General features: G+C 37.1%; 1 pseudogene; it reads left to right on the top strand.

Annotated features, from left to right (window-relative positions):
* The first annotated feature begins 1,167 nt into the window (after positions 1-1,167).
* LOC148019932 (uncharacterized) lies at positions 1,168-1,680 on the top strand (annotated as a pseudogene).
* The last annotated feature ends 21,965 nt before the right edge of the window (positions 1,681-23,645 follow it).

Genomic DNA, 23,645 nt, shown 5'->3' with positions numbered 1-23,645 from the left:
CATTATTGGACATATGTGTGGGTATTATGGCAGGAAACCTTCACCTGAGAAGGTGGATGCTATAGGAAAGATTACGGAGTATTGTTCTACCACTTCAGAGGTACAGAGATTCATTGGAGCATGTGTGTTTTACATGATTTGGATACCCCATTTTGCACACGTAGCAGATTGTTTATATCAACTGCTTCGAAAGGGGCAAAAACTTTATTGGGATGAGAGCCACACTAGAGCCATGCATAAATTGAAGAAGTTATTGCAGATTGTTCCTACTCTTAGGAAAGTAGATTATAATTGCGGAAGGCCTATTGTATTGACAGTTTACACTAGTCCAATTGGCATAGGTTGGGCTGTGGGTCAAGATGATGCAGATGGAAACAGGTACGCTATTCGGTTTGGGGTGAAAGACCTAAACGAGAGACAGAGGGTATCCACAAATCAAGATGGACTTATTGGGAATTGTTACGGCTCTCAAATGTGACAAGGAGTACTTTATTGGAGCCCCAGTTGTGGAAGAGACAGATGATATGACAAATAACCTTGCTGATATACTGGAAAAAGATAATGAAGAGATTGATCTGTACGCGGATCTTGATGATAATGATCATGGGTAGTTGGCCCATCTCGAGGATGCGCAGATAGGCTTTTCCTTGGCCGTGTCCTGGTAGGCATGAGCCAGCACTTTATGAAGAGCTACATTGGGCTTGCTAATTCGAACCGTCCTATCGCTAGTTTTATGTTCATGGGACCTACTGGAGTGGGCAAAACAGAATTGGCAAAAGCTTTATCTACTGCTATTGTGAAGGGCCACTTTTCTGTATGAAAAGCGGCGTGTTGATGCTGAAGAGCCATATTGGGGGGGAGATGTTTTTTTTAGGGATCGAATGCTGGGGGAGAAAAATACAAACAACACTGGAGCCCAAATTCAGACCGTCTGCGCAAGAGAAGAGAGATTTTCAAGAATCACGTGAAGACAAATCCACTGATTTTGTCTATGTATCGGCCATGTTGTCATACGTCTGAAGCATCGAGAACAAATAGACGCTCAAGGTCTCAGAAGAAGACTGGGCTTCAAATAGAGAAACGGATTAGTCCTCAAAGAGAGAGAGAGAGAGAGAGAGAAGTGGCTACCTTTCAGTCTTTCGCTTCTTGCTAGCTCCATAGACAAGCATGGGAAACGCCTCCTTTATGCTCACACAATATGACATTGAAGACATCCAAGAACGCTGTGGTCGCTTATAACAGTCTCTCAGCGGGAAATTGTCTCCCTCTATGAGAGGTTTTGCCAGCTTGATCGCAATGGAAAAGGCTTCATCTCTGTTGAGGATTTTCTATCCATTCTAGAGTTTGTTGTTAACCCGTTATCACAGAGAATGCTAAGATGTTGGATGGCTTGAATTTCAAGGATTTTTGTGGCCCTTCTCTTAGTTTTCAGTGCCAAAGCAAGCCTTCAAAAATAAAGTGGAGTTCATTTTTAAAGTCTATGATGCGGATGGCAATGGGAAAGTGGCTCGTGAAGATATTTTGGAGGTTCTCCATGACTTATCAGGCTCTTTCCTTTCTTTCCTTTCAGAAGAACAAGGCCAGCAAGTAGTGGTTCGAGCTGTGGAAGAATCTGGATATGCAAAGGACAGCTACTTAACTTTACAAGACTTTTCAAAGTTTTGGGAAAGAACAGGGTGAGAAAGCTTATAGATATTGGTGCTTTTGGATTAGATCGCCTTTCTGTGGTTCTACTTGATATGCAAGAAGATGCTAAAGGATTTACTCTTTCACTATCCCTCAAGTCAAGTGAGATTTTTGGGAACTTTATAAGGTTCATTTCCACCAGCAAGTTTTGGACAAAAGGGTTAGAATATGCCTATATTAGCTGCAGAATGCAACTTATATTCTCGTTCTCAGGCCCATGCTTAATGTAGATCTATATTTTTCCAATCTTTTTCGCAATTCTTTTGGGAAAAATTATGATGCAGGATCAATCCAAATCAGCAGAAATCATGAGACTGGTAGTGGAGAACATGTTGTGGAGGTTGCCACTATTATCTAATTTGACTTTCTATTCGTCTTCAGTTATTGGCAGAAATAAAAACAGAGACTTGACATCATTTTCTCATCTTTCTTATTTGCTTGATTGATCTTCTATCTTGGAATTTCTCAAGGACCTCTGTGGTTGCGACTTTGCTTTCGAAAACCTTTCGACAGCGTCTTCACAATCGAGACGCTTGGCTACAACGGAAAATGAAATGTATGTGTGATCGTTGTCGAGGATGTTTTTTTTTAGCACATCGAATCACAATGTCACACCTCAGCATGTACAGAGAGTGAGACCAAGAAAAAGACCTAGTAATTTTTACCACTTTATTTGCACAAATATTATTAGTCTATGTTGTGTCTTCACCATTGAATAAATCCTCCTTTTTTTTATTGAGCAGGATGCGGTACCACATCCTCAAATGGTCCCTCCAGGGCATCGAGAGGCTGCAAAGCATCGACGCGAGGAGGCAGAGTCCTCAAGAAGAGTAGAGACTGATGACGAGGATAGCAGCCCTCTTCAAATGCCGCATCAAGTTTTGGAGGAAGAGATTTTGGACAACATGGTGCACGATTTATTTTCCCATGAGGTTCGGGGGGAGGGCGCCACTAGAGAGACAGATGACCCGCTACATATAGCGTCGAAAACTCCATTGTACGAAGGTTGCACATACTTCGTTCTACGTGCATCTCTCGATATACTGAACTTACAATGGATGGAGTAGTGCTAGCTTGAATGCATTATTGAAGTATGTATCATTTAATATTAATTCATAAATGCTTCTAGACAATATTCGCGATTTCTTAACTCTGTTTGCATAATATATGCAAGTTATTGTTACAAATACTTCCAAATGAAAATAAATTACCAACTAGAAGGGAGCAAGCAAGGCATTTCTTGACATCTCTTAGAGGTATCGATTATGTTAAAATCTATGCATGTGTTAATGATTGCATCTATTTTCATGGGGATCATGCATCTACACTACAGTGTCCTATTTGTGGTGAACCAAGATACAACCAGGAGATGAAATCAATGGATGTGCCTCGTAAGGTTTTGCAAGATTTTCCTATTATTCCACGTATTCAACTTATGTTTAAGTGTGAATCTATTGCGAGACTCATGTCATGGCATAGTAGTCACCATTCAAGTGATGGAAAGTGGAGAATTCCTTCAGACACACCAGCTTGGCAACATGTAGACAATTTGTGGCCTACTTTCAAAGAAGAGCCCAGAAATTTGAGATTTGGTCTAGGATTAGATGGAATAAATCCATTTGGTATCAAAAGCACCTCATATAGTGTATGGCCAGTGGTATTGGTGAACTATAATATCCCACCATCCATGGCAATAAAAAAAGGACATGTAATGTTGTCCCTTTTGATTCTTGGAAAATACAAAGTAAAAAACATGGATGTTTACTTAGAGCCTTTGATCGAGAACCTAGAAATGTTATGGAGAGGTATTGAGGTGCAAGATGTGAGTGCATCATTGTCCTCTAGAGATTTCACTTTAAAGGGCATGTTGTTGTGAACCATGCATGACTTTCCAGGCTATGGAGAGTGTTCAGGTAGTTGTGTACTCTATTTTATTCATTTTTACCCTTAATCAAATTTATGTCATCATTAATCCACTTGTTTTTACAGGTTTAACTACATCAAGATATGATGCATGTCCAATTTGCGGTCCCTCTCTGGTTTCTTCTAGACCGACATGCTTGAAGAAGGTTATCTATGACAATCATCATCGTTTTCTTCCTATTGACCACCCCAAATATGCACCCCCCACTAATGGAAGAACTCCACAATCTCTGACCATTCAAGATTGGAAGGACACTTGGACACATGCCAATGATCATCCTCCACTCGGCATGAGTGAGTAACTAGTTTACTTCTTTTGTTTCTCTTTAAAGTACACTCCATTATGAGAATGAGAAATAATATATTGTTTGTGCCTTAGATTCTCTATATTTTTTCGTCTCCCATATTGGACTGAACTCAAGATCAATCACCTATTGGACCCCATGCATATATTCAAGAATGTTGTCTCTACATTATGGGATCACTTAATCGGGGCTCGTGATTCTGTCAATATAAGGGAGGATTTACATAGCATTGGACGTATGAGATGAGCTTGGCCATGCATTGGACCCAGAGGAAAGATCGAGTTATCGTGTCGTGCACCTTGGATGTTGTCGAAGACCGAAGAAAAGATGGTGAAGCAGCAATTATGTAGCTTTCAAACTCCCACAGGATATATGAGATGCGTCAAGGGAGCCTTCATAAAGAAAAATAAAAGAGGTGTGGAGCAACTATCTAGTTTGAAGTCTCACGATTGGCACAAAATGATTCAGGTAAGGATTTTCATGGCCATAAATATATTAATTAGTGGAATAACTATGTAGACTAATTAACAATGTATGAATATTTGCATACAGTTCATCCTTCCTACTAGCATATTCCATTGTGTTTCGAAAGATATGTGTAATATCATTTACAAGATGGGTGAGCTCGCGAGATATGTATACATTATACTTATTTTTTAGTTTACATATTACGTACATCACATAGCAAACCCGCTTGAATTTATGGACAAAACCAATCATCGTTCTCAATTGCATGTTGGTAGATTTGTGAGTTTGAAGGAAATCAATCCAAATACGTTGCAAGAGGCTCGAGTATTGTCCATTGAGGTGGTTTGTTTGTGGAGGAAACTTTTCCTTGCTCCATTTTGACTACTCAACTACACTTACTCGTACATCTGATTGATGAGATCACAATTCGTGGGGTAGTTCATGCAAGGTGGATGCTTTTTCTAGAGCGCTTTATGAAAACCCTAAAAGATTTTGTAAGGCAAAATGCACGGCCCGAGGGAAGCATGGCTGAGGGTTGGTTAGTGCAATCATCCCTTGTACAAATCTCTGAATATCTTACTAAAGTGGACCCCTCTTTACCACGATTATGGAAAGATGATGAAGATTTGAGGATGACCTCCATAATACCTCAAGGAAAAGGAAGGAGCAAAGTGCTAATGAAAGAGGAACTTCGTAAGTTAAATGTATTTTGTGTGCTTAACAGCGAAGTAATGAGCAAATGGGTGACACTATATAAAGAAGCAAGGGCAAGAAGAGTAAGCGAAAGGCAAGCATTTCGTGCTAGACATGGATGTAATGTCCTATATCCAGAACATTTAAGTACACTTCCACGTCATATTGATATAGATTGGCTACATGAAGAAATGGAGAAGATGGAAAAAGAGGAGGCCATGGATATATCGCAAGAGGAGTGGGAATACGCACGAGGTTGCTTATCAAAGGTGAGACATACTTATAATTAAATTATCTTTAGTTATATATGATATAATAATTTCACATGTTTCATCTTTAACTAAATCATTAATATGATCTCAACAATGTACTACTAGTGCACATTGTTCAATGCTATTTGGTGTGAAGGCAAACATTTTCAAACTCAATGTATAGATGATAAATACCCAAGATTGTGGTATCCTTGCAAACTTCCAGGATACCAATGGCACCATGGAAGGTTATTGTGGCTTGATCCAAGATATTTTGAAGCTTGACTTTAGGCAATTTTTTATATGTACTAGATGTGAAGTGGTTTAAAGAAGTAGTAACAACGGGTGAGCATTGCACAATTAGACGTCATCCAAGTGGTTTTGTAGTGATTGACTCTACAAAATTTCACCAAGGCAAGAATGTCACATTTGTACTACCTCAACAATGCGAGCAGGTATATTAGAAGCTATTTATTTTCATATATATTACTTCTTGATACATTCTCAAAATACAATAAATATCTAAGTTTCTTACTTTTGTTTTTTAAATGCAAGTTGTGTATCACCCCATGGTAAACAATAACCGATGGTGGCACGTCATCCCCATGTCTAATCGTTCAAAACCAATATATCGCAATGCTACCAACATAGAGATAGTTGATGAAAATCCAATAATCAATGATGATGCACATGATGATACCATGATTGATGATATACATGATGCAGTGGAAAATGATCCCCGCGAGGATGTTCAAGGAAGTGCAGAAGAGGATAACAATATGGTTGTAGATGATGATGAAGAAATTGAGCATAGCAATACATCTGAAAGTGGGATAGACTTATTTGTTTCATTGCCTATTGGTAACATAGACCTAGAGGTCGATAGTCCAGCAAGGGCTGATCTCATTGAAGATGAGATTGATCATTCATTGTAGCATATAATTAGCTTTGAATGATTGGATGTATATTTGTAATACTGAGAAAGAAATAAAGTTGGTAATGTATTCTAAAAAATACTAGCTGTTAAGATGTTTGGTCATATTTAGGGACTTTATGAGAAATGAAAAATATGTGCGTTTATTTTCGCATCTATAAGCACGTTTAAAAACGTGGGTATATAGACATGTTTTTTGCGTCTATATACTAGCGCCAATAGATGTGTTGGTAAACGTGCCTGCTATCTCGCGTGTACAGTGCGCGTCTATAGGGCCTTTCTCTTGTAGTGAGAATTATTTTGTTATTTAAAAAATAAATCATATGATTAAAACTAATAATAATATAATAAAAATAAAATAATATACATGGACTATGTTAATGATCATATTTGTGGTATCATGTCTGTTTGAGGATCCTTTGACGTTGTATGCTTGTGAGAGGCTATTGTTGATGCCAAGGGACAGAAAAGAAAGGCTTTTTGAATAGGGGGTCATTATACGAACTACTGTTGCTAACTCCTTCTTGTAGAATTTTCTCATCTTTAACTCATTTACTTTTCACACACACACACACTCTCTCTCTCTCTCTCTCTCTCTCTCTCTCTCAAGCATAGACTTGTTACCGCTCTCCTTCAAATAATTTCTAAGGGGGAGGGGAGGGGGGTTCATCTTCTAATGAGGGTTTAGGAATGAAAAGCTATTGTTGTCTTATTACCTAAGGTGTTTTTTTGTTTTTTATGGAAGAAAGGAATTTTTATCTCATTTAGTGGAAAATTATACCCTTGTTATTATTTCATTTGTTTTTTTGCCAAAGTATGAATATTTGAGCACATCATACATTTCCAAAGCATATTTTTGCTAGATGTGCCAACGTAAGGAGGCTTAAAACAAGACAAACAATTTCTCAAAGACTGAGGGGAAGCCTAGGACATGATTATGCCCTTCTCATAGGATTTTGTATCTTTGGTATCAACAATTCACATTAGTATAGTTGAAGAGCTTTAACAACCATGGAATGGGCAACGTGTAGAGGGTGAAGCCCAATTGGCATCGGATGAAGAGTGGATAAAAAATTCTTAGTGGATGACTACTTCAAACACATATTGAAGGGTGTTGAAGAATGTTAGGTACCATAACACACCCAAAAATACTTATCTAACAATTTTAACATCAGCATAGTGGTGGAGTCTAGTTGAAATTTAACACTTTGATATCATGTGAGACATACCCAACCCTCAATTCTCTAAGCGAGGGTGGTTTGGTAGTCATCTAGGGAGAGGAATCCTATTCACCACCATCTAGGGTAACCTTGAGCATGCAGACTTAGGTGATTGGGTGTTCCCTAGGTCTACCCCACAGTGAAGCATCAAGCCTCATTCCATGAGATCGTTTCCTAAAGACACAACTATGGTCTCTAGTAGTGATCTAACATTGAGCTTAAAATGAACACATTTTGCGATTCATAAAAGATGGAGGTATTCGAGTACCCCACTTGATTCAATGAGAGTGAGAAATAAGGGGAGCTGAGTGTCAATGCCTCTGCCCATAACTAAGTCTTTCTCTAATATTTGGGAAAATCCACTTGACTAACTGAGTCAATCCAACCAAAGGACAATTTCTTTTGGAAACCCTCCACCTGCTTCACATGATATCATGGCATATTTTAGTATTTTAAACAAGTATGTTGCTAGATTATGATGCCATATAAAAACTACCTCATTAATTAGTGTTTGCATGGGGTTCATTAGAACACCTTTAAGATACAAACAACAAGATTATGATGACATATAAAAACTACTTCATTAATTAGTGTTTGCATAGGGTTCATTAATTCACCTTTAAGATACTAACAGCAAGCAATCCATTTGAGAGGTTCTCAAATACATACTCACTTCAAAAGTGAACAATGTCCTTGCCCCATTCATCCTCGATCTTTTAGCGCTCAATCATGCTTGGCACAAGTAGGTTTCCAACCCTATTTGAGGTCCAAGATCAAGATTACAACTCAAACTAGAGCCTTGCCAGTTCTCGCACACCATAACAGGGAAGCTTCCTATACGGGAGACCAAACATGCCTAAGCAATGGTTGGTTGCCTTCTTAAGTAGTGTACATGTATTCTAGGTAGAGAGTAGCTGATGCATCCCTGGCGATGACATCATGCCTCATTCTCATCCGGCTTTGTTGGAGCCACATTCCATTTCTACTATTTTTAGCAATCATTTATTTCAAAATAATATTTCAAGTAAATCAAAATTAACAAGTACAAAATATTCTCTAATTTCTCAACCAAATGAAGTTCATCTTTGTATATTGTTAAGACTTCAGGCTCTTTGATCTTTAGTATGTGTGTAACAGACACTCTGTCTCTATGTCGTCATATGTCCAGCTGCATCAACAAGTGTGGGATATTAAATAAGTTAGTGACTTTAGGCTATGTGTGAATTGTCTATAGACCTTAGAGTGTTGTATTCACTTCAGTTATATGTGTTTGTGAATAAAAAAGGAAATGAGATTAGATCACACTACTCCTTGATAACAAGAAGCAGCCAATGATTGCATTGTCTAGCACTAAGGCAGAGTACAGGGGTGTTGCATTGGCAGCATAATGCTACTCAAGCTTATGGATGATTTGGACATACAAGTGGATGCTCCAGTGACGTTGTTATGCGACAGTCTCAGTAGTGTACTCCTGGCAACGAATCCACTATACCATGCCAAGACTAAACACATTGAGGTACACTACCATTTTATCAAAGAGATGGTTCTTGCACGGAAAGTAGATCTTATGCATGTGAAGATTGATGAACATGTTGTAGATATCTTTACCAAGTCTTTGGATAAAGATAAGTTCAGTGTTTTCTGATAGATACTTGGTGTACAAAGGTTGTCTTGAGGTTGACGGGGAGTGTTAAGACTTCAAGCTCTTTTATCTTTAGAATGTGTGTAACTGACACTCTGTCTCTCTGTCATATGTCTAGCTATATCAACAAGTGTGGGACATTAAATAAGCTAGTGACTTTAAGCTGTGTGTGGATGGTTTGTAGACCTTAGAGTGTTGTATTCACTTTAGTCATATGTGTTAGGGAATAATGAGGAAAATGAGATGAGAGCACACAGCTCCTCTCTATCGCTCCAATCCTTCTCTTTGTCTCTCAACATATATTTGCTCGTACTTTCCTTGTGTGCATATAACTGCACTCTATTTTCTTTCTTTTTATTTTTATGAAAGCATACTTAAATATTTCTATGTGTATGAATGTATTCTAATCAAATAACAACAAACTAAATTAATTTTTGATAAAAAGAACCATAAATTAAAATAATTTGAGCATTTATCTTATTTTATTGGATAATTAAATAAATAATCTTATCTCAAAAAAAATTATATTGTATGCTTTCTATTTATGAAAATAAATTAAAATTATGAACTAATGATTTAATTAAAAAATATCCTAGATTATTATTAAGATTTTTTAAAGAATCTTTCAATAATTCTATATATTAATAAGAATATTTAAATAAAATTTTAATTAAAAACTCTACAAAATCAACATTTCTAGTTATACTTCAAGAATTTTAATTTTTTAAGGTTGGTTTATTTTGAAAAAGAAGATAAGGATTATTTCATTTCTTAAAAAAGATTTCATATGATTGAAATTAACAATAATATAACAAAAATCAAATTTAAAAATATAATAATATACATGAAGTGTGTTAATGATCATATTTTTGGTATCATGGCTATTTAAGGATCCTCCCACATCGATATGCTTGCGAGAGGCCATTCCGATATAAAGGGAGAGGAAAGAAAGGATTTTTGGGTGGGGGGTCATTACCCGAGCGTGAACTACTGCTAACTTCTTCTTACAAAATTTCATCACCTCTAACTCGTTTACTGTCCACACACACACACACACACACACACACACATCTCTCTCTCTCTCTCTCTCTCTCTCTCTCTCTCTCTCTCTCTCTCTCTCTCTCTCTCTCTCAAAAGTAAACTTGTTGCCATTGTGTGTTGAAAATGAGAAGAAGGGCCCTCCTTTAAATAGTTTCTAAGGGAGCGGGGGGCGAGGAGGGTTCCATCTTTTAGTGAGGTTTTAGGAATGAGAAGCTATTGTTGTTTTATTAACTAAGGGATTTTTTTTTCTATGGAAGAAATGAATTTTTATTTCATTTAATATAGAAAAATTTACTTTAGCTTTTATTTTATATGAAAAAATGAGAGTTTTTTTTTTCAAAAAAAGAGGGTGAGGGGACTCATTGATTTCAACCTCAAATGCCCAATTCTTTCATGGGCGATGTGAGTTTGGGAAGATAGAGTGGAGTAATATTTTTCTTCATTGGTCGAGAGGTGTGACTGAGAGTAAATGACATGAATATTAAATCAAGGAGAATGTGTTGTATTGTTATAGATAACATGGGTACTTGAGCTAGGCTAGGTATGACCTTTGGTGCATCCATCCTTTTATGAGCCACATTTGTGAATGAGTTGCACCACATAATATTCTAGAAATTTTTTTTGCCAAAGTATGAATATGTGAGTATATCATACATTTTCAAAGCATATTTTTGCTAGATGTGCCATGTAAGGAGGCTTAAAACAAGTCGAAGAATCTCTCAAAGATCGAGGGTGGCCTAGGACATGATTATGCCCTTCTCATAGGATTTTGTATCTTTGGCATCACATTAGTATGGTTCAAGAGCTTTAACAACCATATAATGGGCTCAACATGCAGAGAATGAAACTGAAATGGCATATGATGAAGAAGATAAAAAATTATTCGTGGCTGACTACTTCAAACACATATTGAAGAGTGTTGAAGAATGTTAGGTACCACAACACACCAAGGTTATTTTTTTTATGAAAGGAAAAACTTTTCTTCTCTATGAATATATTAGTATTTGTTTAAAAAGTCATTTTTTATTTATTTCAAAAATATCAAAGCATAGAGAAAAAGTAAAGCTAAGCCAACAAGCTAAGGTGGCATAATTAAGTGGGGTGGTGGGTTCTAATAAAAGAGTACACTTGTGATCATGAAGGGAGATTACATTTTGAAGGAGTGGACGCTAGTAAGGAGTTATATAGTTTATTATGGAAAAACTTGTCATCTTTATGTGTTAGGTCCTAGTGATGGGCAAGTGATTCTTTGGTACTTTAGTGTGGCAACAAAAAGGGAGGCAATAGTACCTTAGAAAGGGGCCTATTTTTTATATCGCACTGGTTGAGTGAGCAATGAAAAGAGCCGTCGGGTTGCTAGAGCCAGAAGAAGGTGGTTGTAGTACTATAGTTTAGAAAGGAGCACGTTATATTTAGGCCATCCAAAGAGCTAGCATGATAGAAAACATCATCCATAACATGTTAAAAGGAATAATTATATACAATAGCTCATCAACAGATTCATGAAGAGTCAGCATAGGATATCGTGTGCAATGTTGAGATGGCAAGCTCAACAAGTACATATATTGATGATGGACCAACTGGTTAGATGGGTCTACACATCTACAGTTAGCATGTCACTAGTCATTATAATCCTCACATGGCCACTAACTTATTACTTATTATATTCAATTTGTTAGTCAATTACTATACTTAGTTATACACTTCTTGAATTAGTACGAAACTTTCATTTATATTGTATTTTATCTATACTTTGTGTACATCATTGTGTGAAAAAAGAACAATAAGAAAACATTTTAGCCTCCATCTCTCTTCTTGTGTCCTTGAGTGAGCTTCCTCTTGTGTGTATTGTGTGCGTTCTATGCATTAGCTCAAGCAAGTCGCCCCACCACGTGATTCGTGGCATGTAGTCTATGTCTTGATTGTGAGGGTAGCTAACTAGGGGGTGACATTTATGATTGAAGATAGTGGTTAGGTCATATTGCTGAAGGTGGAGGCCACTATCTTCAATCATAGAGATCTACTAATAGCAAAGGTGATATATTTTGAAAAGGGTAGTGATGTTGATTCCTTGAAGCTCACAAGGTTGTGAACTTGATCAATTGAAGATTAGGAAGCCAAATCTAATTTTGTGTTGTGTTATTCAACTTTCTACTATAGGATTACTATGAATTGAAAAATAATTTATTTCTCTTGCCTTTGAGGGACTCACTATAAGTATATTGTGAAGATGTTAGTTTGAGAATAACAAGCCATCCCATAAGCTTTTCTTATTTGTTAGCTTGTGTCAATCTAAGGTTGAGCATCAAATATACACACATCATAAGTTTTTTATGATACTATGTTATTATGAAAATATCCTATTTAGGGAAGGTTGTGTTGTTAAATTTTTACTATAGCATTCAATAGTGGATCTTTTGAAAACTAGCTAAACATGACTAGCATAGTTATCGTCACACAAAGGATAATAACTCATAAAGTGTTTCACTCAATAACATCATGGTTCACTCAATTTTCCTCTTAGTTTGGTGTATATGGTAACTTGATGCAATCTCATTTTTCATTTGTTAAGTTGTAAATGCAAACAAGTACTTGCTCTTTTCCTAGCCTAGATGATTGTATAGTGATTTGTTTTGTTTGTTTTTGAGTGTTAGCTATTGAAAGGACATTAAGAGGCTATTTGGTTCTTGTGTTGGTTTTATTTCGTTGATTAGTGCTTGTGTGTTTTTTAAATTGGCTATGACAAGAAATATCTAGACTTTGTTGTAAGAGTGTATGCAATTGTTTGTGTTAAACTAAGAGTTGCGAACATCGAAAGAGATGTTGGGCTTGTGCATGCATTAATGGTGGGGTGGGAGAAGAGAAAACATTCTTAGAGCTATACCCTAGGCTTCTATAGGCATAGATTCATTGTCATGTTTGCTTGTTGCTAGGTTTTTGCTTGATTTTTTCTATCGAATTCAATCGTTAGTCAAGGTCTTTTATTGTAATTGACACCTCAATGATCTTTGACATTAGGTTTTGAGTAGGAATTTCACTATTTCATCACTTGCACATCAATGTTAATAGTTTGGATCTAGTTCTTTCTTTCTTACTTTGTTGATGGTAGAGAGGAGAAAAAATGCATTACATAAATACCACTTTCACACTTATTTGAATAACTGAGCTTAGAACTTCATTTTTCTACCCAAAGCATTTATTAAATTTAAGTATAGAATATAGATATAGATATAGCTTTTATCTCTTAATTACTTGATATTTAACCTTAAAATTAAACTAATTTATTTTTGACTACTCTTTTCACTAGCCTCATTAGTGTTACATTAGCCTCAAAGTTTATTTGGTAGCAAATACAGTGAAAATGCATCATATTCTAATTTTGTGTTAGTGAGATCAACAACCCTAGTAAGGGAAAACTATATCCAAGAGGTGATATAGTTATGATGGCTACAAGGATAATAAGAAACTCAATGGTATCTAAACTAAGTGGTTATGCCATTCAATACCTAATTTAGATCCTTATTTAGTTATATAGAGCTGATATTTGTGGGCTAACATGATTGTTGCTCAATATGTAATGCTTATTAAATAATTGACTATGATTGCTAAATCTGATTATACATGAGTAGATGACATCATTAACAATAGATGGAATGCTTAACTTGACTTGCAAGTCTACCTAGTAGATTGTTGGATTTCATGATATGTGCTATAAAACCTTTTTTTGTTAGATCATACATGGGGTTGTTACATTATTAACTTGGGACACGGTTTTCTTAGGTAAATAGGGGTATAGTGATGAGTCATTCTAAGTATATAAATCCCTTTAGAAATATTTTCAATTTGATGTTTGTAACCTAGTTGCAAACCTTTGGAGGTAGTGTTTATGTCTCATGAGAGGATGATAAATATGATCCTTTTGATTACACTTTGTATTGACAAGTAGTCAGATGTGTGATCTATTTGTGCCATATTCATCTTGATGTTGAACATGTCAATAGTCAATTGAGAAAATCCATGGATAGACCCAAATATGCCTAGTATCAAAACATGTGTTGATATCTCACTTATCATGCATACTTTCTTTATGAGATTGAATGGCTGGAATGCTACGATACATCCTGCAAGGTTGTCTTATAGTAACAATTATTTTATGATTTGAATTTCATAAATATTTCAACTAAATAAAGACACAACCCATACATGTTTGCTTTATCCAATATTGAGGTTGAGTATAGAGCATATTTTGTAGTTTAACATGGGTGTTTCATGCTTAAATAGCTCCTTGCTAGTATTCTAATGATCAATTGTATCCAAAATATTATGTAGTTATGATAGTTGCAAAAAATCTAATGTTTTATTCTCACAAAAGAATTGAGGTGCAATATCATAACATGAAGAAGCCACTCCATTTTCAGAAATGACTTCATATATGTGCCTACCCAAGGCAATACTGAAGTCTTAAGTGTTAAATTTGTACCATTGATATTATATTTTTAAAGAGATTGATGTTCTACTCCCTATATCCTTCACATCATTAAATGTGCTTGCTTAGCTACACCAATGTATTGTATCGGTTAATGCAATGCATCTCTTCTACTCATTCTAATGTGGACAACTATAAAGCATGATTGTTTTTCACCTTCTTCTTAGAGTGTTGCTTCTTCTCATGTGACGAAACCTCTCTCTCTCTCTCTCTCTCTCTCTCTCATGTAACATTTGTTTCATAGGACAATTTGGCCTTTTGTAGACATCAATATAACTCTCCCCCTCCTCTGTGTGTCTCCTACATATGTAAGATGTCATGTAGTGTTGAAAGCTCGGCACTCCCAACAATATTCAATCATGAAGAAAAAGAAGTTCTCTAGGAGAAGATACACATTGGTGGAAAAATAGTGACCTAAACACAATAATTTTTTTTGTTTGCTTGTAGAAAAATTTCACCACACACCTCCTACTTTTTTGTGTTTCGATTTCTAAAAGATTCAATTAAAAAACAAAATTTGTGATTGAATTGCAAGAGTACAAAATTGTCACATTTCATGTTCAAAGCATTAACTCTGCCAGATGTAGGTGATGATGTATGTAGGCAACATTCATCAGCATTCCTATAGACATCAAGTGCATGAAGGGGATTGTTCTTATGATGATAGATCTCATAGGTATTCTCCTTATGGTTAGTAGGGAATTACCATATGGGGCAGCATTCATATGATCATAATCATGGTTATTTTCATGAGACTGATGGGGCAGCATCAACCTTATGCAAATGAGCAAAATATGGGAGCAAATGATGTGTATGGAATACACTATGCAGAGTACCATCAGCCATGTTATGGATAGTCATTTTGAAGAAGAAGAACCCATCCATCCTTTCTCATTCAACAATGTACATGGTACCTATGTGTCAAGTCTCATGTTTGAGGATATCACTTCAAAAGGGTTTTGTTATAAATGCGGTGAGAAGGATATTTGTGGTCACATAAATGTATGCAGGGCAAAGCATGTTAAAGTATCGGCTGTCCTAGAATTTCCTACTCCCTATGGCATTCAACAAAGGCTTATACCTCACCAATAGCTAAAGGAAATGTGTTGACAATTCATAGGATTACTGTGGCAAAAAAAAAGGCAAAGTATGGCCGAATGCCAACTGGTATGATATCTTATTTGCTAGGCCATGCATTGCCATTCATCAATCCAAGACAACTAATCAAATCGTTGCTACATGGCAAGACATGGGCTCTCAATTCACATGGAAGGGTGGGGACAAAGGTAGAGAAGATGCATAAATAGCCCTAAACATCTGGATAGCACCACCTCCCGATGATGATGGATTCATCCCAGCCATGCAAAATGCAGTACAAGGGACTTGAATGCAGGTATGACATTTGGGACTACAACTCAGGTGCCTTCGTGTCTCATGATTAGGCTCTGTAGCAACTTAGTTTGGGCTGAATTAGAAAGAAGCTACTTGGCTACAAGAGGTGCTAGCTAAAAAGAAAGAAGGTTGGCTCACTTCCACTTGCATGACCAATCAGGCCGTGTGAAGGTATTTGATCAAATCTTGTGGTAAATCTCTATTTGCTACCAAGGGTAGGGATGACTTGAGGGATCCAAATGCAAGATGGTTGCTAAAGGAGTACGGAATCTTGGCGAAAGGAGGACTCATGAGGTGGCTTTAGGAGTTGGAAAAGGGGGCTCAAGAAGGCGTGGAAGGCTACCCCTTTTGACGAGACAGAGTTAATGCTTTGCTATGGAGAATTATAGCAAACAAGTTGGCCACAAAGGACAAGCTAGCTAAGTTTTGTTGTGTTTCATCGATGTGTGTCTTTATCAAAAGGAAAGAGGAAATAGTCAAAGCACATGTTTTGGGATTGCCATGAGATACAAGCCCTATGGAGGAAGGCCAGGAAGGCGATGAAGAGATAAAACTGCATCATGTAATTGGGTGGAAGCAGAGGGCACTAGGTGACCGAGGCAATCCGAATGAGGTTTTTGAAAGAATATCGAATGCCCTTAGAGGAACCATATTGCTTAATGTGTGGAGCCTTAGAAATAATATTATATTTGCTCGAACCAAACAAATGTATCCCCACCACCACCAGGAGTAATTTAGATAGTTTACTGAACTCGGTATAAAACTCGCATTATGTATTTTAGAAAAAAGGTTCACATGGTAGCAGCAGCGAGGGAGGCGCATATAATAAGTATCCTTCCTATTTATTATGAGTATGAGATTCATGGTGCATTAGATACGAAGTCACACCCATCACACGAGAGCACTGCACGGAAGTACCGCGCGTCGTCTTATTCCTACAACAACATTCATTTTACGCCAAGCCAAGCCTCGTGAGGTTGATTTTCAGTTGAAGTCGCCGGGGCCTTGGGAGGGTACCAGCTTGGAGGACGGGGCGAAGCGGCCCGCCCACCGGCCCGTGGCATCCTTCTTGTGGGCGTTCGTGTAGAAGGTGATAATGCCGAAGCGAGTAAGAGGGACGGGGTCGAAGGTATAGAAATGGGTCTCATGGATGAGGCGGTCGTAGTAGCCGGGGCCGGGCAGTATTGTGGAGCTGTGGGGCGGCGGCAGCGGCGTCGCAGCGCCTGTGCCAACACCTTCGCCTTTTGCTTCGAGACCCGTGAAGGTGTGCCTCTTCCCTTTGGAGTCGTCTAAGGTCGGGCCAGTAACCAAGCCCTCGTGGATGCGTGCCTTGCTCAGGTACAGCTTTGCCTTGTCCGCATCCAAAGCACCCGCCGCCGACAGCGTCGCCAACACCTCCTTCACAAGCCCCTCATCCTCCGGAAACGATGCTCGCAGCGCCTTCTCTGTCGCCGCCTCTTCCTCCTTGCTGAGCTTCACGAAGGCAGGCGCCTCCTCCTGCACTGCCGCCATCTGATCTACTCGCTCGCTCTTCACTTATAATAGCTCTGGCCGACGATAGCTAGTACTACGTATTGTAAAATGAACAAGCATATATCACTTTGGAAGTCATATCAATATGAATAAGGGACAAATACTAATATCCCAAAAATCATAGAGTATAGCGTACACAATACAAGCTGCTAGATTTTTTATACATAGAAGGTCTTTAGAGGGATTGGGATGGGTGCATAAAGTTACAAGTGTAAACATTGTCATAGTGCGATATATCCACCTATGAAAAATCGAAGAAAGCTCAAAAGCATGCCAAGGATGAGTTGTCTATTGATTGGGTATTACTAGGGTAAAAAGGATACAAGTATTGATGACTTCCATCTTGGAGAGTGGTCTACTGACGTGATAGAATGCGAGTTTCCTTGTGGCTAGTGTATTTTGATGTTCGGGAATATGTGCTACAAAAATAAGTCAATACACCCTTAGCTTTGTAAGCTAATGCTAATCATAACCTTTTGGAAGCTATTTGTGGATGCCTTTTAACTAAAGAGGAGTCATGCATGCAAGAAAAGATAGCTTTAATGACCAAAGGAGGGAAGAGAGATGATGAGCAAGCTAGGAGATGCATACATGGAGAAAATAAGGGGGAAAAAGAGGAATGATGCTAGTCTTTTGCTGTGTGATGGTTGTGGGAAGGGTGATGATACAAACTGTTTTGCATCCTTCTCCCTAAGCAATCATGGTTAGCCACCTTTTGTATCTTTGCTTAAAGTGATTGCTTGCAGTAGAGCAAGAAAGCAATGCTCCTTTTATAGCATGGGAAGGGAGTTGGGTGCCATCATCGCATGTAGGACTATGAGGTATGCGAGCTACTCATGATGTTGGGGTGGTGAAGTGCAATCGAATTAGGAGGAAGAATATGACTTGGAAGCCGCTTCAAACTAGTAATCGAGAGTGAAGATCAACGAGTTGGCAATTTAGAGAAGGCACTCCATAGTCGAGTGAATTCACACACAATGAACTTTTAATCATTTCCTACATATGAAATAAAAGGGAATTTCTATGTGTGATTCCCTTTTAGTTTCTCTAACTAGGAAATGTTCTATTTGCCCTATTATTTACTTTCTCTACTTATGTGTATTTTTAACTAGGGAATTGATAGGGAATTCCCTTTTTTTTCTTTTGTAAGTAGGATTCATATGCTTCCCTACACAGGGAAATTTCCTTACATATGAAAGTTTTCCTATATTGAAAATATCATATGTGATTCTAATTTTTCTCTAATTTGAAAATATTGCATTTTTCCTAGTTTGTTGATTTTTACTTATGTGAATTTCTAGGTAGGAAATTATATAGCAAATTTTCAACTAGAAAATTATATAGAGATTATTTTACACAACAAGAGGCTTCACCCCATCAAGCTAGGCATATTGCAACAAAAATGTTCCAACTGTTAGTGCACCTCCAAAGGCATAATCAGAGTTGCTTGAGATTTTTCTTATGTTGTATTCTGATCATGGTGTAAATAGAGGGTGGATAATGCTTCAACAAATACAATACTAGTACTAAATTCCAACAATAGCTTGTCACAAAAAACCATGCTTGGCTGTTGAAAATCACTTTCAAACTCTAGAGTTTGGTTTAAGTATCATTCACCCTTCCTACAAAACAATAAAAGAAACTATCATTCTTGTCCCATTTCTCATGTTCTAGAGTTGACAATAAGTAATTACTTTTTCTATATGTCCACAACAATAGTCACCAGCTATGTCATCAAAGTAGCTTTATGAGCTTGTTCTTGACCATTAGAAGGGACATATACCATATTAAATGTCCTCATCTTCTTGCTGTAGCTCCTTGCACTCATTGGCATACTTATCAACATTTCAAGATCCATTTCAGAAATGAGCTCAAATTGCCAAATATTATTAAATGCTACCTAGTCTCCAAACATTACACATGAAATTGAGTAAATAGAATAAAAATATGTATGTTAACATATGAAAGCTAAATAAACTATTGCTACTAGGTTCAATTACCTTCAAAACTGGAAAAGGACCTATGGCCATTAGTAGTACAAGAGTCTTCCTTAGAATTGAAAGCTGCATGTACTTGATAAGTTGCTATTGTCTAGTAATCCATAGTGGTAGTTGCCAAATATGTTATCTAGATTAGATTTAGGAGCTTTCTCTTGACCTTTAGAATCGAAACATGCATGACATCTTGGACGTCTTCATCTTCTTGCTCCAACTGCTTGCACTCATGGGCATACTTCATCAATGTTTCAAGATCCATTTGAGGAGCTCAAAAGGTTGAACCTTATTGAGTACATGCTACCTAGATCCCACACTTTGCACAGGAAAATGAGTAAACATACTAAACATAAGTATCTTAGCATAGGAAAGATAATAAACCAGTATTGCTAGGTACATTCACCTTCAAAACTAGAAAAGGAATTTGGATCCAAGCACCATCATGTCTTAACTTTTGTAAGGTAAACAACCTATCCAATCTACTAATATAGTCCTTCACTATCCAAGAAGTGATTAAGGCCCAACTCATCCTCTTCTCTAATGGTTAAGAATCCCACCATTGTCTTATGTGCCTACCATGAGCAAGCCCATCAATTTGAGCTTGTCTACATCACTATCCTTGCCATTAAGACAAGTTTCAAGCTCTAATCCCCTATGAAATTGTCTAGCGTCTTGACCTTCAAGGCCTTAGTACTTACAATATAACCAAATATCTTACCAAGTCACCATCTTACCAAATCTCTCTACTCACATGTTATGTTCCTTGGTGATCAATGTACCCTGCAACTTGCTTTTGATACCCATCTTTTTTGAATGAGGTTTTTCTTATGCTTTAGTCTATCCCAAATATATATCTAGAGTCAAACTCATTTTTCTTTTGAATTTGGGGTTTTATCCTCTTCATTGGTTTACTATAGATTCTCTCTAAGTACACACTCTAAGGCTTGTTTCCACTTTTACACAATGACTTCTTAAACTAACGTTTGTTGAGTTTTCCCTTTTAATGAACATTGTGTTTATTTATTTGCACAAAATTCTAAGTGAAAATAAGAGCTTAGAATTGAGTTAGAATCTAGCATCATTGTTGAGAGTGTGGCACATAAACTTTCTTAGAACTTTAGAGATTTCACATATACATAGCCAAAGATCACCAATTCAATATAAAAACACATTAGAATGTGAAGAATACACTACCATAGCTCTAGTAGGCCCTCATATTGGCAAACCTACTATTGGAGGAACATGGGGATATTCGTGCTGCCAATGGTGACTTTTGTTAGTTTGCAACAATGGAAGTATTTATAGGGGGTTAAGTTAGTTGAGAGGTCATCAAGATGCTACCAAGTCCACAGAGTTCCCCATCACTCTCTTTTGACTCCAGTGGACTTTATAAGATAGGGATGAACTCTTTAATAAATCCTCATAAATGTAATTATTGGGGTCTCTTCAAGTAGATGAGAGAAGACAACCCTATTGGACACAGAGACATACACACACACAAACATGCACATCCAAGAAAAATCATAGGATTTTCCTTGTCAATAGAGGAGTGATCCATCAATGATTCCCTAATGATGGATAGGTTTGAAAGAACAAAAACTTATCTATCCTAATACCAAACTCAACTTCCAACATTAGCACCACTACTAGAATGTCACGTAATTGAAATAGGTGATCTCACTACAATCATCTAGCCTCTATTAACACTCATCTAGCAGTTTGGACTTAATGGAGATGTGGAAGTCAAATCTAATACAGTAGAGTAATGAAGATGAGGAGAGGAATAGATCCCTTGCTAAAGCATACATATTCAAAAAGAATTTTCATTAATGGAAGTGGATAACCCCTTGTAGATGTATAAAAAATCATGAGACATAACCATCCTTGCTAGTACTGTCAATCAAATAACAATGCAATTTATGTCAATAACAAAGTGGATAATCTCTTCAAATATAGAATAGAAGAAAAATTTTACACACAGCTCCCACTTTCAATATGAATGCTAAAAAAATATTTAGTTTCTTAATCGTAAATTAACTCCTCATTTTGAATATGAATACCAAAGATGGTTTAAAGACTTCACCCTCCAAAAAAAGAACATATAAATACTGAAAATGCATGAAATATTTATTCACAAATCACATTATTGTTGAAAAATTGAGTGTTTACTAAAATTTTAAGAAGACATGAGTTTTCTTAAATAGGCAATAATCAAAATTATCTTATGTGTATTGCATGCCCCCTATTGCAAGAGAAGAAAGGTACACCCTTCTTGCTCCTTAAGTAAAACTTTCTTTTTGACTAAACCACATAAAAAGTAATGATTTTTTAAACTCTCTCTATTTCGATACCACATGCTGATATAGTAGTAGTGAAGCACTTTTGGCTACAGTGCACTAACATGTACAATAAAGAACCATACATGTATTTACTAGCCTATAGTAAGAAAAACAATATGCATTTAATCCTCATTAAAAGTTGATTGTTCCTCCTAGTAATAGTCAAATTATCATGTCACCAAGTTTTTATGTATATTGAACTATGCCAATTTCAACTTAGTAATAGCAAGAAAAACAATGTGCCACTAATCCTTGCTGTTGTAAGTTGATTGTCCCTTCCTACTAATAGTTAGAATATCATGTCATCTATCTTTTATATGTATTGAACTACGTCCAATGTTGGTTAAAATTTAGTTATAATGCATCATAGGTTTCTTTTGGAGCTTGATGCACCATTAAAGCCATGTTTTAAAGGAGTAAGGAGAATAAATCTTCAAACACTACAAGGATACGGAGGCATAGTGATGCCGCTTTCTGAGGAAAAATAACGGCGTCACTATTTGCGTTGCTATTAGTGTCGCAAATGCGACGCTAATAGCGAGGATGCTCAGACGAAAAAATGGGAGCCGAAACCCAAGCACGTTATTTTGTGCGAACAAACAAAAGAGAGAGTGAACTCCATCTTGAATTTGAGAGGGAGAGGGAGAGAAAGAGAGAAAGAGGGAGAAGGAAAACTTCTCATTGCTGTCGTTGCTGTTCACGAAGAAGAGGAGGAAGTGTACAGAGGGTAAAGAGGAGCCGCCGTCACGAAGAGGAGTCGCCGAATCCATCCTTGGGCCTTAACGGTGAGTGTATTGTTTCTTCTTGCTTTGTTTTTGTTTTTTCACCTTTTCTTTTACTTGTTAAAAATCATGTGTATTGAGAGAGGGAGAGGAAGAGAGAAATAGAAAGAAGGAACGAGAGAGAGAGGGAGAAAACATTAAACATAATAGGGAAAGAGAGAAAGAGAGGGAGAGGGAGAGGGAGGGAGAGAGGGAGAGGGAGAGAGAGGTTGTTGTTATTGTTGTTGTTGTTTTATTTCTTCTTTTTTTTTTTAATTGTTTGTTGTTGTTGTGGTAGTGGTAGTGGTAGTGGTAGTGGTAGTGGTAGTGGTAGTGGTAGTGGTAGTGGTAGTGGTAGTGGTAGTGGTAGTGGTAGGGGTAGGGGTAGTGCTAGCGCTAGCAGTAGGAGTAGCGGTAGGGGTAGGGGTAGGGGCAGCGCTAGCGCTAGCGGTAACGGTAGCGGTAGCGGTAGTGGTAGTGGTACCGGTAGCGGTAGTGGTAGTTGTTGTTTAATTTCTTATTTTCTTGTTTATTTTTTTTGTGGTTGTCGTAGTAGTAGTAGTCGTAGTGGTAGTGGTAGCAGTAGCAGCAGCGGTAGTGGTAGTTGTTGTTTAATTTCTTATTTTCTTGTTTGTTGTTGTTGTGGTTGTCATAGTAGTAGTAGTGGTAGTGGTAGTGATAGTAGTAGTTGTTGTTTAATTTCTTCTCTTCTAGTTTGTTATTGTTGTGGTAGTCATAGTTGTGGTCGTAGTCGTGATTGTAGTAGTAGTAGTAGTAGTAGTAGTAATAGTAGTTTTCTTGTTTGTTGTTGTTGTTGTAGTAGTGGTAGTAGTAGTATTTATTTGTTCTTTTCTTGTTTGTAGTAGTAGTAGTTGTTGTTGTTGTTATTGTTGTGGTTTTTTTTCATCTTTTCTTGTTTATTGTAGTGGTATTGGTAGTGGTAGTGGCATAAAGAGATAGATGTTTTGTTAAAGGAA

The sequence above is a fragment of the Lygodium microphyllum genome, chromosome 19, assembly GCF_053477565.2.
Source record: "Lygodium microphyllum isolate KBCC chromosome 19, Lygodium_microphyllum_v1.1.10, whole genome shotgun sequence".
Classification (NCBI taxonomy): domain Eukaryota; kingdom Viridiplantae; phylum Streptophyta; class Polypodiopsida; order Schizaeales; family Lygodiaceae; genus Lygodium; species Lygodium microphyllum.
This window is presented reverse-complemented; position numbering and strand designations above follow the sequence as displayed.